This window comes from Zootoca vivipara, chromosome 4 (assembly GCF_963506605.1).
Source record: "Zootoca vivipara chromosome 4, rZooViv1.1, whole genome shotgun sequence".
Lineage (NCBI taxonomy): Eukaryota > Metazoa > Chordata > Lepidosauria > Squamata > Lacertidae > Zootoca > Zootoca vivipara.
This window is the reverse complement of record NC_083279.1, coordinates 99,536,659-99,549,640: the sequence shown is the minus strand read 5'-3', so window position 1 is coordinate 99,549,640 and position 12,982 is coordinate 99,536,659. Positions and strand designations below refer to the sequence as shown.

The following is a 12,982-nucleotide window of genomic DNA, read 5'->3' as shown; positions in this document are numbered from 1 at the left end:
AAACAGTGGTTCTGTGATTGAATCCTAAAACCACTTTCACCTCTCTCTTTCTCTTCATCACAATGCTGACACATGTTCAGCTGAAACTGACTACGACCCCAACAACCTTTTCACATATGCTACTCCCCAGTCAGGTACCTTGCTTGCTTGCTATGCCTGTGCACCTGCTTTTGCGGGTTTGACTTAAATGCAGAACTTTGCACTTGTCTGTGTTGCCCACTTGCTGTGTCTTGAACTGATCATCTTGAAAGACCCCCTGAGCCCACTAGTTCATTTCTGAAGCCTATTTCTGCAGAATTGCTTTTACTGGAGCAGTATTTGGATAGCAAAATGTTTATTTTATTGTAGTACAGAGTTCACATAGCCCTGGATAAAGGACTAAATACTGCAATGCTCAAAAGGACTTGCCTCACCTTGCCTCACTTTGGAAATGTAATCAGGAAGAAACTCTCGCAGTGAGAGACATCAAAATGGCAGCAACGGCTGGGTCAAGCCTTTCAAATGAAGACATTGACCCTATTACAGAGACCTTTCAAGCTGACAAAGTTTCTAAGAGACATTAAAAAAAACTGTTTACTTATCACACGCTTTGAAGTCAACTGGAGCTCCAGGAAATAAAGTTCAACTGCCATAAAAGTTAGCGGGACTTTCCACATTTTTGATAGGGGTTACAGTAGCAAAGAAAGTTACATTAAAAAAAACATGAAAGGGCAATCAAATTTAACTTCTCAAAAGTGTTCTATGGAACAATGTTTCCTTGTTTAAGGACAAAAGCGAGTGGTTTCCTTTTTGCAATCAATGAAGCTAACGACTCTGTGATAATCAAAGCACCCATTGTTTGTTCTTTATGGGAAGAACGTAACTTGCATCTCAGTCACGCAACATATACTTCAACACATAATTAACAAAGTTACAGAGTTTCAATTATTTGTTTGGCCATGGAGCATAACAGTGACAAATCTGCAGTTTAAATTATTTGTTTGGCCACGGAGTGTAACAGCAATTAACAATCAAAGTCAAAATGACAAATAAATAATGAAGTTTCAAGGATGTAAAATTCCAGTATTTCAGACGTGGGCTTCACACTCCACCTCAGTCACCATTTCATTTATTCAGATAGCAAAAATACATTTTATAGAATGCATGTAAATTTCATTTATCTGCAAATATCAAAATGCACTGGATGCTTGTTTACTATTGCCAGAGCAAAGGTAGCTACAGTAGTTGCTTGCTGTATTACCTACTTGTCACTAGGGAACAGGAATTTGTGTCGTCCCCCCCGGCAAATTAGACTGATATTCACGACCTTTGCAGAGATGAGAAATTTTGCATATACACTGTCAAAAACTGGACAATCAAATAAAGAGTGTGGAACATCCTCAGGGACTCCCTGTGTGAATTATATGGGATTTGTCAGCACTTCCCATATCAGAATCCTGAAGGCATTCATAATTCATTCATAGATTTCATTGCCACAGTTGAACATAACTGGTAGATGCAGGTGGGTATATGGATGTGTGCATGGGTGTGAGGGGTTTAGGGAAGGGGTAGTGTAGCACCTCTGGTGAGGGGCACATTGTGCTGGGGTAGTTAGTCCACCTTTGGTGCCCACCCTGCACTCAGCTCTCACCTGTGGCTCCTAGAAGCTGTCCGCATGTGACAGCGGCCACACCCCAGGAGCAGCTTCAATTGGCCAGCTAAACCAGGTGAGAGTAACTGATGGCTCTCAAAACCTCAGTGAGTTAGGGACTTCCCCTGCATGCGAAGACAGGTTCTGGCAGATTGAGTGGGTGAGACCAAGAGTGGGCCAAACTGTCAAGAAGGCAGTTTCTGCACATGGTCTAGTGTAGAGGAAAATGATGGGCAGAGGGGGCTCGTCAACCTAGGAAGGTAGCCCATCTAGGAGAAGAAATACTCTGGTCCTAAACCAGGGGTTGGCAACCTAAGGCCCATGGGGTGGAAGCGGCCCATGGAGGCCGTTTAACCGGCCCACAAGCCGCCCCTGAACCAAGCCGCCCGTTTGGCGAGTCCCCATGCACTGTGCAAAACCGGCACAACACGGGGACTCTCTTCTGCAGCTCCGGAAATCGCTTCTGCGCATGCCCAGATACCGAAAATCGCTTCTGCACAGGCACAGTTTTCAGCGTCTGGGCATGCACAGAAGTGATTTCCGGTGCCGCGGACACGATTTCCAGCATCGCGCTGCACTGGTCCAGCCCACGGAGGATCTCCACGGGAGTGATCCGGCCCCTGCCTGGTAAGCCTTGCTGACCCCTGTCCTAAACATTTGCTAGCTTGTGGCTATACTTATTTGTGAGAAAGGCTTTGGAAGTAAACCCCAAGGAAAAATCCACACCCACTGCCTTGTGGGACATGTGCTGATGTGCTCTGAGGAAATCAGTTTTAGGTGCCAAGTGTTTAGGATGCAACTCCCCCCACCGCCCCTGTGAGATGCTTGAGACTTCCTTCTAGCCAAAGGTTACCCGATTTTTTTCAATGAATCCGGGGACACTTTAATTAATTAATTAATTAATAGTATAGTATAGTACAACTTGCTCTTGGGTGCTGCTATTAACTGGGGTAAGGAGAAATCACTCCTTTTAAGAACTCTGGATAAATTACATTGTGAAAAAATATCATCTCAATAGCACAATGGCTCAAGTGCAGACAACAGCAGCGAATATCTACACTTCAAATCAGGGGGAAAGTTACGGTACCTTCTACATTTAACCTTTTACTGGCATAGGAAAGAAAAGTTTTAACTGTTTTAACTCAGTTAATGCACCTTGAATCCAGGATCCTTTAACCACACAACCCAAGAAGCAACTGGGTCGATTCACCATAACACAGCTTCAACCTCAGAAGTGGTGATTTCTGAAGTGGAGGTAGTTGTGCTTATTCCATGACTGAGAGATGAGTCTGGGTCTGAACTCCGGTCCCCATGGGTCCCAATCCAAAACTTTTTTACACTAAACCACAATATTGCACAACAAGCCCTGGAGAAATGCAAAGAACTAATTGCCAGGGACCGTGATCCTCAAGCCACTTCCTCCACAGGCAGACCCATTCACCACTATCCGGACTGCTGCAGGAGCTGCAAACTGTGGTGCAATTTTCAGAAGCTGCCAGCTTTATCTACGACGTTTGCTCTGCCATGTGATTTCAGCGACATCTGGATGAATGATAGCGCAGGCACTCTGTATTGTTTGTGGCAGAAATATTGTGCAGCTCCTGCAAAACAAATTGTCCGTCTGCTGGTGCCATAATTAATTCATGTCACAAGTGGGTGCCCTCCTAGCATTATTTAATAGGATGCAGAAAATGCTAATTAATTATGTATAGATGCTGTTTTACACACACACACACACACACTTTTCTTGACAGTGGAACTTTAGTCTCAGTGTGAACAGTGAAAGCAAGTAACGCCGAGTCAGGAGCTTGGTGGTATGTTTCATGTTATGGAATAAGCACATTTTGATCTTAACCACAGATCACAGTCCACTTGTTTCAGCATTTTAAGAAATATCACAGAAGAAGAAATCTAGGCCATCCCCTTTCATTTGAGGGCACAGCTCCTACCTGAGAAAATTTCAGACTCCAGGAATGTGGTTGCGGGCATACTCAGACCTTATTGGCCAATCCTATGTATATTTGGTCTGCTTTCAAAAGAGCTTACTTTCAAAATCTGCACATTTACTCCCTCCTACCATTCACAGCGGGTGGCACTGTGGGTTAAACCACTGAGCCTAGGGCTTGCTGATCAGAAGATTGGCGGTCCTAGCTCCTATTGCTCGGTCCTAGCTCCTGCCAACCTAGCAGTTCGAAAGCACGTCAAAGTGGAAGTAGATAAATAGAGGTACCGCTACAGCGGGAAGGTAAACAGTGTTTCCATGTGTTGCTCTGGTTCGCCAGAAGCGGCTTAGTCATGCTGGCCATATGACCCGGAAGCTGTATGCCGGCTCCCTCGGCCAATAATGCGAGATGAGTGCTGCAACCCCAGAGTTGGTCACAACTGGACCGAATGGTCAGGGGTTCCTTTACCTTTACAATTCGCAGATGAATCTAGGGACATGCTTGTGTAGGACCTGAATTTCAATACCATGAATTGCTGCCCAAGACACATATGCTATTATACACATTAGGGAAGGGTTTTGCTGAGTGGGAGAGCATTTCATTTGCATGCTGAAGAGAAGCCAGGCTCGATATCTTGCAACTCTTGTTATGGATTGGGAAAAACTCCTGTATGAAACCCTGGAGAGCCATTGCCAGTTAGCGCAGGTAATGCTAAGTTTGGAGGGCTAAAGGCAGATTTGATCGACCACTCAAAATATTCCTCAGCAGCTGCAGAATGCAAAACAGCACGCTAGACCATTTCACGTACCGAAGCTGCTGAAGAATATTTTGAACTGTTGATTACATATTGTAGAGTAACTCTATCTTCCAAGCATATCTCGTAACAACAATAAAGAATAAACAAATGCAGCAGGTGAGAAGGAACATAGGAAGCTGCCTTACATCCATGCTAAACCCTGCATGGTGCTTTGCAGTGCAATCTTATAAATGTCTAGACTACTGCAATGCACTCTCTGCGGGGCTGCCCTTGAAGATGGTCCAGAAACTGCACTAGTGCAGAATACTAAGTCTAATGGGACTACTGTATGTGTCACTGATACTCACAGCACTACACTGGCTGCCAGTGAGCTACTGGGTCCAATTCAAGATACTAGGACCAGCACACAAAGCCCTATACACTAGTATTCAGATTAAAATTCAGTGGGGCTTACTCTCAGGTAAGCATGTCTAGGATTGCAGCGTTAGGGTTCATGCACATTTTAAAATTTTATTTAACTTTTTAAAAATCCCTCTAAGTAGTTTATATAAAATAGTATAAAATGTTCATTAAAAATAGCATCAAAAAGAAGCTTTAAAACAGATTCACTATAGATGCATCCACCCCCCATGCGGAGAATTAACTTCTAGAGACTCTGCAGGGATACTAAACCCTGAAGAATGACAATGTTAGCAAATTACTGCTAGTTGAATTTTAACATGGCCTTTCCTTGGAGACAGAAATAGGAGCAGTGATTGTGATTTACCGGAGTTGGGTATCAGAAAACAAGGGCTGCCCTTCGCAAAGAGAGACAGCAGAGTGGCAGCCAAACATAAGACTGTAGCCAAATAAAATAATAATCGTTTTTCAATTAAATTGTGTTATCTGGCACTTTGTATGCTTTTGGAATCAGCCCAAATATTTCATGCTCCAGGGAGACCAACAGAGCAAATTTGACATTTGTGAAAATTTCAAAATAATTGAAGGTGATACTGATGGTGGTGGACAGGCTGCCTTTCAGGGAAGCTTGTCTGCCATTAGTGATCTTCTCAATTGAAGAGCTCTTGGTAACCAGAATTTGATTAAACCACAGTCCTAGTTGCTGTTTGTCTCTAATGAGGAACATTCCTAGTTTTGCAAAATTGACTATGGTTGCGCTCCCTGCTCCACAGACCACCATTATCTCCCTATTCCTTAAATCATCATCTCTCCTTATGAGGACAATAATTTCCTTTAGAAGTTGACAGTTTCTGGAATATTGGATGAAAGGTAGCTAAGGACCAGGAAGAATGATTTCCCACAAACTCCAAGGGCTCATTGCCCACTGCATAAAAACAAACTATATGTATCTTTGTAATCAAACGGTGCTAAAAACTGATTTTGCCATTCAGCTATTGCAAAGAACATTACTGAATCTTCTGGCAAAACAACAAGCAGCCTTTACGAATATGTGTCTAGGTTAACATCAAATATAGATTGCCAGTGAGTGATAACGGCGACCAGAAATAGGAAACATAAATAATAAAAGAAGAAAAATGTGCATTATATATGGAATATCAAATCAATTATAATTAGGCATGTGCAGCAAGGAAAAATAAAAATAAAAAGAAGTCACTTGTCTGTCTAGTCTAGCATCCTGTTCTCTCAGTAGCCATCCAGGCACCCCCCAAATAAATCTGAAAGCAGGAACTAAGTGTAGCAGCAACTGCTCTTCAGGGCCGTACTTCCTCCAGCACTGAAGGAAGAAATCATTCATGTTCTTAATAGAACAGGAAACTTCCCTAATACAAACTGGAGTTCCTGTTACAAAAGGAAGTATTTTCAGGAACATTCAGGAACAGAATAATTATCCATTTCACAAGCTCCTGGGATAATTGGCTACAAACCAGGGCTACCTTTGTGGGATCACTGAAGCGGGAGAAAATGTCTACAGTATAGTGTTGTTATTTTCTAAAAGTAGAGGAAACTGTATAGACAGCTGCCCTCTAACTGCTGACACAGCTGTTGTTATCACCACAGCCTGAGTTTAGCAAAATCAGTGCTGGAGGTTTTGCTGTAATTGCTAATTTGTGCTTCCTCTGAGATGAAATCACTTTGCCCTCCTCTGGGGGCTGGTGGTCATTTTGCTGAGGCCATTGTACAAATGTTTGAGGGCACAGGATTACATAAATATCTGCTATTCTCAGCTCTACCCAAAGCCCTTTGCATTTCCCTTTTCGCTTGTTTTCCTTAAGTGGCTCGAGAAGTTATTTGGGGAAAGGTAAGGGTGCACACAGAGCAGCAGCCTGAGAAGCGCCAGAGAAAAGAGAAACAACATTTGTGTTGGACATGAGTGCCACAGCAGTCTGGTTCCCAGCATCTGGTATTCAGAGTAGGAACAGGTGAACCTGTCAATTTGGGATTCTCTTAGTTTCTAAGATTTTCAACCTTAGGTTTAGTTCTCCACAACAGTTTCTGGATATATATTTGTAAAAGTCCTCATGAAAATTAATCAACATTTTGGTGCTAATTTCTAATATACACACTTTTGCGTGAAATTTTACCTTTTTTTAAAAAAAAAAACACATATTTGCAAAGCAACTTACTCCAATAAAATGCTTTTGGTATGTTATGTTCACCAATATGTGCATTTCTATGCACACTTTATTTGGGTATATGCATTTCTGTATACATTATTCAGCTGGAGAACAGCACTGCAAAATTCAGAACAATTTAGAAGAATAGCTGTGCCATTCACATATTGTTCTGAAAAGTGAAAATTAGGTAGGCTCACCTTTAAATGCACAAAACTTCACCAGCTCTTGGGTACATTGGTGTCTCTGTCATTTGCCAGACCTATCATCTAGCCTATGGGTAGGCAAACTAAGGCCTGGGGGCCAGATCTGGCCCAATCGCCTTCTCAATCTGGCCCACGGACGGTCCGGGAATCAGCATGTTTTTACATGAGTAGAATGTGTCCTTTTATTTAAAATGCACCTCTGGGTTATTTGTGGGGCCTGTCTGGTGTTTTTACATGAGTAGAATGTGTGCTTTTATTTAAAATGCATCTTTGGGTTTTTTGGGGGGGGCATAGGAATTCGTTTATTTTCCCCAAAAAAATATAGTCCGCCCCCCCCAAAGTCTGAGGACAGTGGATCAAGCCCCCTGCTGAAAAAGTTTGCTGACCTTTGCTGAGTCCGGGCCAAAGACTGTTGGCAGTTCTAAATGCATTTCCAGGCAAAGCAGGTCAGAACACATGTGCTTTTTAATAAAGATCAATAAAGATCTTAATCAAGATTAATAAAAGTTATGGAAGAGAGGCCTGTGAATGGATATCAGCCATAACAATCCTTAAAAAGTCTCCAATACTGGAGGCAAGGTGAATCAATAACCCAGCTCAGTAGAAGGTAGATTCAGTAGAAGGTTATGCCTTTCGGAAACTTGATGGAACTTCTGAAAGCAAAGACTAGAGAAGGGAAGGGCCATATAATGCAATGGTAGAGCATCTGCTTTGCAGGCAGAAGGCCCCAGGTTCAGTACCCCAAGGTAGGACTGGGAAAGACTCCTTGCTGAAAACCTGGAGAGCCTCTGCTAGTCAGTGTAGACAATACTGAACTAGATGGACCAATGGTCTGACTCAGCATAAGGCTGCTAGCTATGTTCCTTCCTATGTAGGTTTTAGACCAATAGTTACCAAATGGGAAAAGGGGGGGGGTTATCCTATTTGACTATATGCTTTTCACTCCAGGTCAGTTCTGTAAGGTAGAACAAATGGGAATGTTGAAAACAGATCTCTTAATGTTTTGGGGGTGTCGGACTGGATAGAATAGGACAGAGCACTTGTAGAAACATTCCCTGAAAGTCTACACAGACTGAAAAGATATGCTTGCTCTCTTGCATGCGGGCAGCAAAGAAACCCAAGCCCCAAACAGCTCAAAAAGTGCTATAAAGAAAAGCCAGTTAGATTTACTAATTTTACCAGTTAGTTTAATTTGGTTTAGTTTTCACTGTATCTTATGTTGAAAACTTTCAATAAAATTAATAAAAAATAATAATAATGAAAATCCAGTTAAGGCAGATTAGAGACCTAGAAAGACTTCCAAAGATGGGCTTGTTTTCAGCTTGAGAAGTGGGGCTCTTCAGTTAAGAACCAGGAAATTGAATAGCATTCTGTCTGATACTTACAATTGCTTTTCACCGTCTTACAGCTGCCTCAGCCAGCAGTTTATGGCTGGATAAAAAAGTTAGAACAGGAACTCCGCACTGCCTTTCCTCGCCTTAAAAGTACGCAGAGCCAGCTCCCTCCCATTTACCAGCAACATTTTGGAATCGAACTCAGAGAGGTGGAGTTAGTAGGCTATGCTAGTTTATTTGGTTGTAAACCGCAGCACTGAAGCGACCACTGTGAACTCTGTAGGGCTGTCCTTTAGCAGCAGCTTGGTGAGAAGAAAGCACTCCTCAAACTCAGGCTTATTGAGCCAGCCATAATTTGTGGCCACCACTGTCCCATTCCCCGCACCCTACCCCACAAGTCCTCTGGTTTGCTGGACAATTTGGCAGAGGGGAGGGAGCATCCTGCGCTTTAAAACAGGTAGAAGCAGCACAAATCTCAGTGCAAGAATCTTCTGCCTGCTCCAAAGCCTGGCACAATTTGAGAGGGCCCCCTCCAGAGCCCGGGGAGGGGAAAGGATCCCCTCATTGCACTGAGCGGGCAGCAAGGGCACTTGGTCCCTGGCAATTTGGCAAATGGATACATGGGCACATCTAAGTACAGTCAGAAGACATTAGCAGGTGATGCTATTGATCTCTATGCTGAGAAATTGGTTTTAGTGCACATCAAGAAGCTGTTAAAGGCAGGAGAGCAGGCAAAGCAGCCTTCCCTGATCAGTTCTGGATCTGTGCCCACACTCCAAGACTCCTCATTCTCCTCACAGCCTTTATGTTTAAAGGCTTTTCTTGCCTTGTCACTCTGTTGCAAGGGCTCAAGACAGACCTTGGCACCTTTTATTTCTCACACCACGAGCGTGTGAAGCAGATTAGGACAAGTCGAAACATCATGCCCAAGGTCACCTGGCAAGCTTCACTGCAAAGCTCAGATCAAACCAGGGCCTCCACTGTCACAGCCAGTGGCTCCTCCATCCACTATCATCGCTCAGCAATCTTGCAAAAGAAGCAGGAGCTGGTCTTTGCAGTTAGTCATTCCAGGAGGAAGAAATGAATAAACTACGCTATCTTGGTTTGCTTGTGGCTCCATCCCATAATTCACTCCCACAGTGAATTTTATGGTTCTAAATTTTGTCAGCAGCTTCCACATCTAGCAATGTTGGGTTTGAACTTACAATATGCTGATGACACCCAGTTCTGTCTTGTGTGTGTGTGTGTTTACACTAAAAGATATGCAGAAATACAAACCCATTACAAAGTATCTTTTTATAATATGCTGAAATAAAACAGCTATTTAATCTGAAAAAGAACAAGGGCAGAAAGAATTTTTAAAAAAGGGAAAAGACAGACGTAAAGGGAGAGAAAGCAAAAGAAGAGAAAGAGAGAGGAAAGATAAAAGGAAGATAAAATGACTTCTGGGTCCTGCAGCTAACTAAGATCCAACCATTCTATTTTCTGTAAACCAGTATTTTTTTCAATCTTTCAATGCAGATATTACAAGTTCATTTTCTCTCTCACACAAAAAGTCCATAAGAAATTCCCAGCATTTTATTGCAAAAGTCTCCTAATAAATGTATTTTTGTTTGCAGTTTTGACTGACTTACAATTATTAAACAGCAATTTCTCCTAATACAATGCATTCTATGTTATTTTCACTATCTCCATTTTATCCACACTGTCCCCTAATATATATGGTTTCATACACTGTGTTTGGTTGGGGAACTGCCTGCAAAATTCAGACATATGCAGATATTGAGGGATAGCTGTGTTTCAGTTCTCATATTGTTCCTGAAAGTGCATACAGTATTTTATATATGTGACTTTAAATGAGAACTGAAATGAATTGCAGCAGCTGCTGCCGCCATCCCTAGTCAAGACAAGAGCTGGGAGCATCCAACATGGAATGGGATAGCATCTTAATAGAGCAACAGCAGTGGGGAAGGTTCGATACCAACCAACGATGGCACAAAATGGAGAATGAGGGACAGGAGAGGCACGAGGTTGACACACAACAGCAAAGGAAGGGCATGACTTGATTAGCTGTCAATGAATGTGGACTCTGGTCATTGAACCTTCAATAGCAACCAGCCACTTTTGCCATTATAGTTGTAAAGTTGTAAAGTGGTGTTTACAACTGCATGCATATGTCGCCTGCATAAATATGGAGAACTGAATTTAAGATTGGAAAATTGGAAAAAATGAGAGAGACAACCAAAATGGACAGATCTTTCCATCCCTAGACTTGGCCTAGCTTTGGCCCTCAATCCAAATCTCTCATTCCTCCACTCAAGCACTCTCAGCTGTTAGCACCTGTTTACCTGAGAGATCCTGCAAGGATTTTAGCCTCTGCAGCCATAGTTATTATGAGATCAACAGACTGGAAGCCTTAGGTTAGATTCTGGAAAAGAGACAAAATGACAATCTTGAATTGCACAACTCCGAGGTTCAATGAAGTGGATCTAAACAAGCCATGGTTTGGTTCCTGCAAAAGTCAAGCCCATCACCTCGCCTTCCTTTTTCAGGTCAAAAGCACTCAAGACACGTTCAATTCTTCTTCCTTAGCAGTGCTTCACTAGACTCCTGCTGACTCCCTAGCTTCTTGTTTCCGAGCATTAACACACCTACTAGCAGCAGATTCTTCCCCTTCCCTTCTTAAGGAGTCTGCAGGGTAGAGGAGTGGATGGCTGCCCTGTTGCTTTCTGCTGGAACATGCCGTTCTTGATTCACAGCCTCTGGAGGAGGCTTTCTGAGCTTCCCAAGATTAGAAATGCCTAATCAGGGGAGAAATAGCAAACGAGCAAAAAAGCAACAGCAGCAGCTTTTTATATCCTAGCAACAACTGGAGTTTCCTCCTAAAACTTTGGAGAGTTGAATAATTTGGATCTTATTGTGAATATAAGACATTTTTAAACATTACCTGTATCTGGGAGATTTATTTATCAGATGGAAAGCCTCACACAGCTACATCTGAAAGCAGACAATTTTGCCTAAAATGGTCTGTGCCATTCTAGAAAGAGAGCAAAGGTAGAATCTTCCATGTAACAGCCCTTAGGATATTTGAAGATGGCTGTCATATCTCCTCTCAGTCTCTTTTCCAGGCTAAACATACCCAGCTCCTTCAACTGTTCCTCATAAGGCTTGGTTTCCAGATTGTCATTCCTCATTGATTGTCTTGGCCCCCCTCCTCTGCATACATTCCAGCTTGTCAATATTCTTCTTAAATTGTAGCACCCAGAACTGGACACAGTATTCCAGGTGTAGTCTGACAAAGGCGGAATAGAGTGGTACTATTACTTCCCTGGATAAGGACACAATACAGCCTAGAATAGTCTTAGCTTTCTTCTTCCTCCTCCTCTTCCTCCTCTTCTTCTTCTTTTATGCTGTGTCACACTGTTGACTCATGTTAAGCCTGTGGTCTACTAAGACCACTAGCTCCTTTTCACATGTACTGACACCAGGTGCCCCCCCCCAGCTTATATTTGTGCATCTGGTTATTCCTGCCTAAATGCAGAACCTTACATTTGACCCTATTTTTTCAGCTTTAAACATATTTTTTATTAAAGATTTCTTGGTTTACAAAAGTATGTGCAATGTCTCTTTTTTCAAGTTACATTTTCTACAGATCAGTTTCATTTCTTGAGACATTAGTGTTACATTAGGAAGAAAAGGGGGAAAGAGGTGGAGGGGGGATAGGTGAGGTTGGGTGGCAAAGCTTCTATTCTACTCAGGGCTGTCTTTAGCATATGCGTCGCCAGGGTGCAAAGATCTGCCCAACGCCCCCATTTGGGGGGGGGGCAGGTCAAAGTTGCTGAGTCTAAGTTGTTCAGCTTTTAAGGAGGAGAACAGCGAAAACTGCTAACATGAAAAAATAAAAAGGGGCAGCGATAGCTCCCTCTTCCGTTTTTGCGATCATGTGAAAATGGAAGACACCAGAAGGGGACTCGCCAGATACATTGATTCTGCAGCTCTTCCGCAAAAGAGAATGGAAATGACCCAGCGAATCTTGGCTAAGAGCTTAGGCGGCTTCAGTGGCAGGTGCCTGGCGCCCCCCCAGAATTCAGCACCAGGGTGGCCTGCACCCCTTGCACGCCCGGGTAGAGACGGCCCTGATTCTACTTAATGTATGTGTAGGGTTTTGTGTCAGCGTTGTTTGTGTGCAGGTTCTCTTTACTATTCGCTTGTGTTCCTTTGGTGGTAAGAGAGGTTAGGGTTGGCCTAGGCCGGTATGATTCTTTGTTTGTGATTGGCTATGGTGAACTTTGTTTACATGTGTGAGTGGGGTGGGTGGGTGTTTTTGTATCAGGTTAGCCATTGTGCTGGTCCAAGGGTAGTCCGAGAGGCGAGGTCCAGGGTTGGTCCGAAGTCTAAGGAATCAATGAGGGGTCAGTCTGATGAAGCTGAGGCAGGGTGCAGGGCAGGAAACCAGGGCAGGGCAGGAACAGGAACACAGGCAGGATCTGGCAAACAGCAATATTGCTCCTGCAACCTAGGGCGGGGTCTGACCGCGTT

The 12,982-nt window shown here is 43.2% G+C and overlaps 1 protein-coding gene across 3 annotated transcripts in view; it reads right to left on the bottom strand.

The window, feature by feature from the left end:
- Positions 1 to 8,659, bottom strand: part of SLCO2B1 (solute carrier organic anion transporter family member 2B1) — a 51,900-nt gene extending 43,241 nt beyond the window's left edge. For all 3 annotated transcript variants that reach the window (XM_060273993.1, XM_060273994.1, XM_060273995.1), the window contains exon 1: positions 8,495 to 8,659. The gene's annotated coding sequence lies outside the window, so the exon portion shown is untranslated. The remainder of the gene's footprint in view (positions 1 to 8,494) is intronic.
- Positions 8,660 to 12,982: the final 4,323 nt, after the last annotated feature.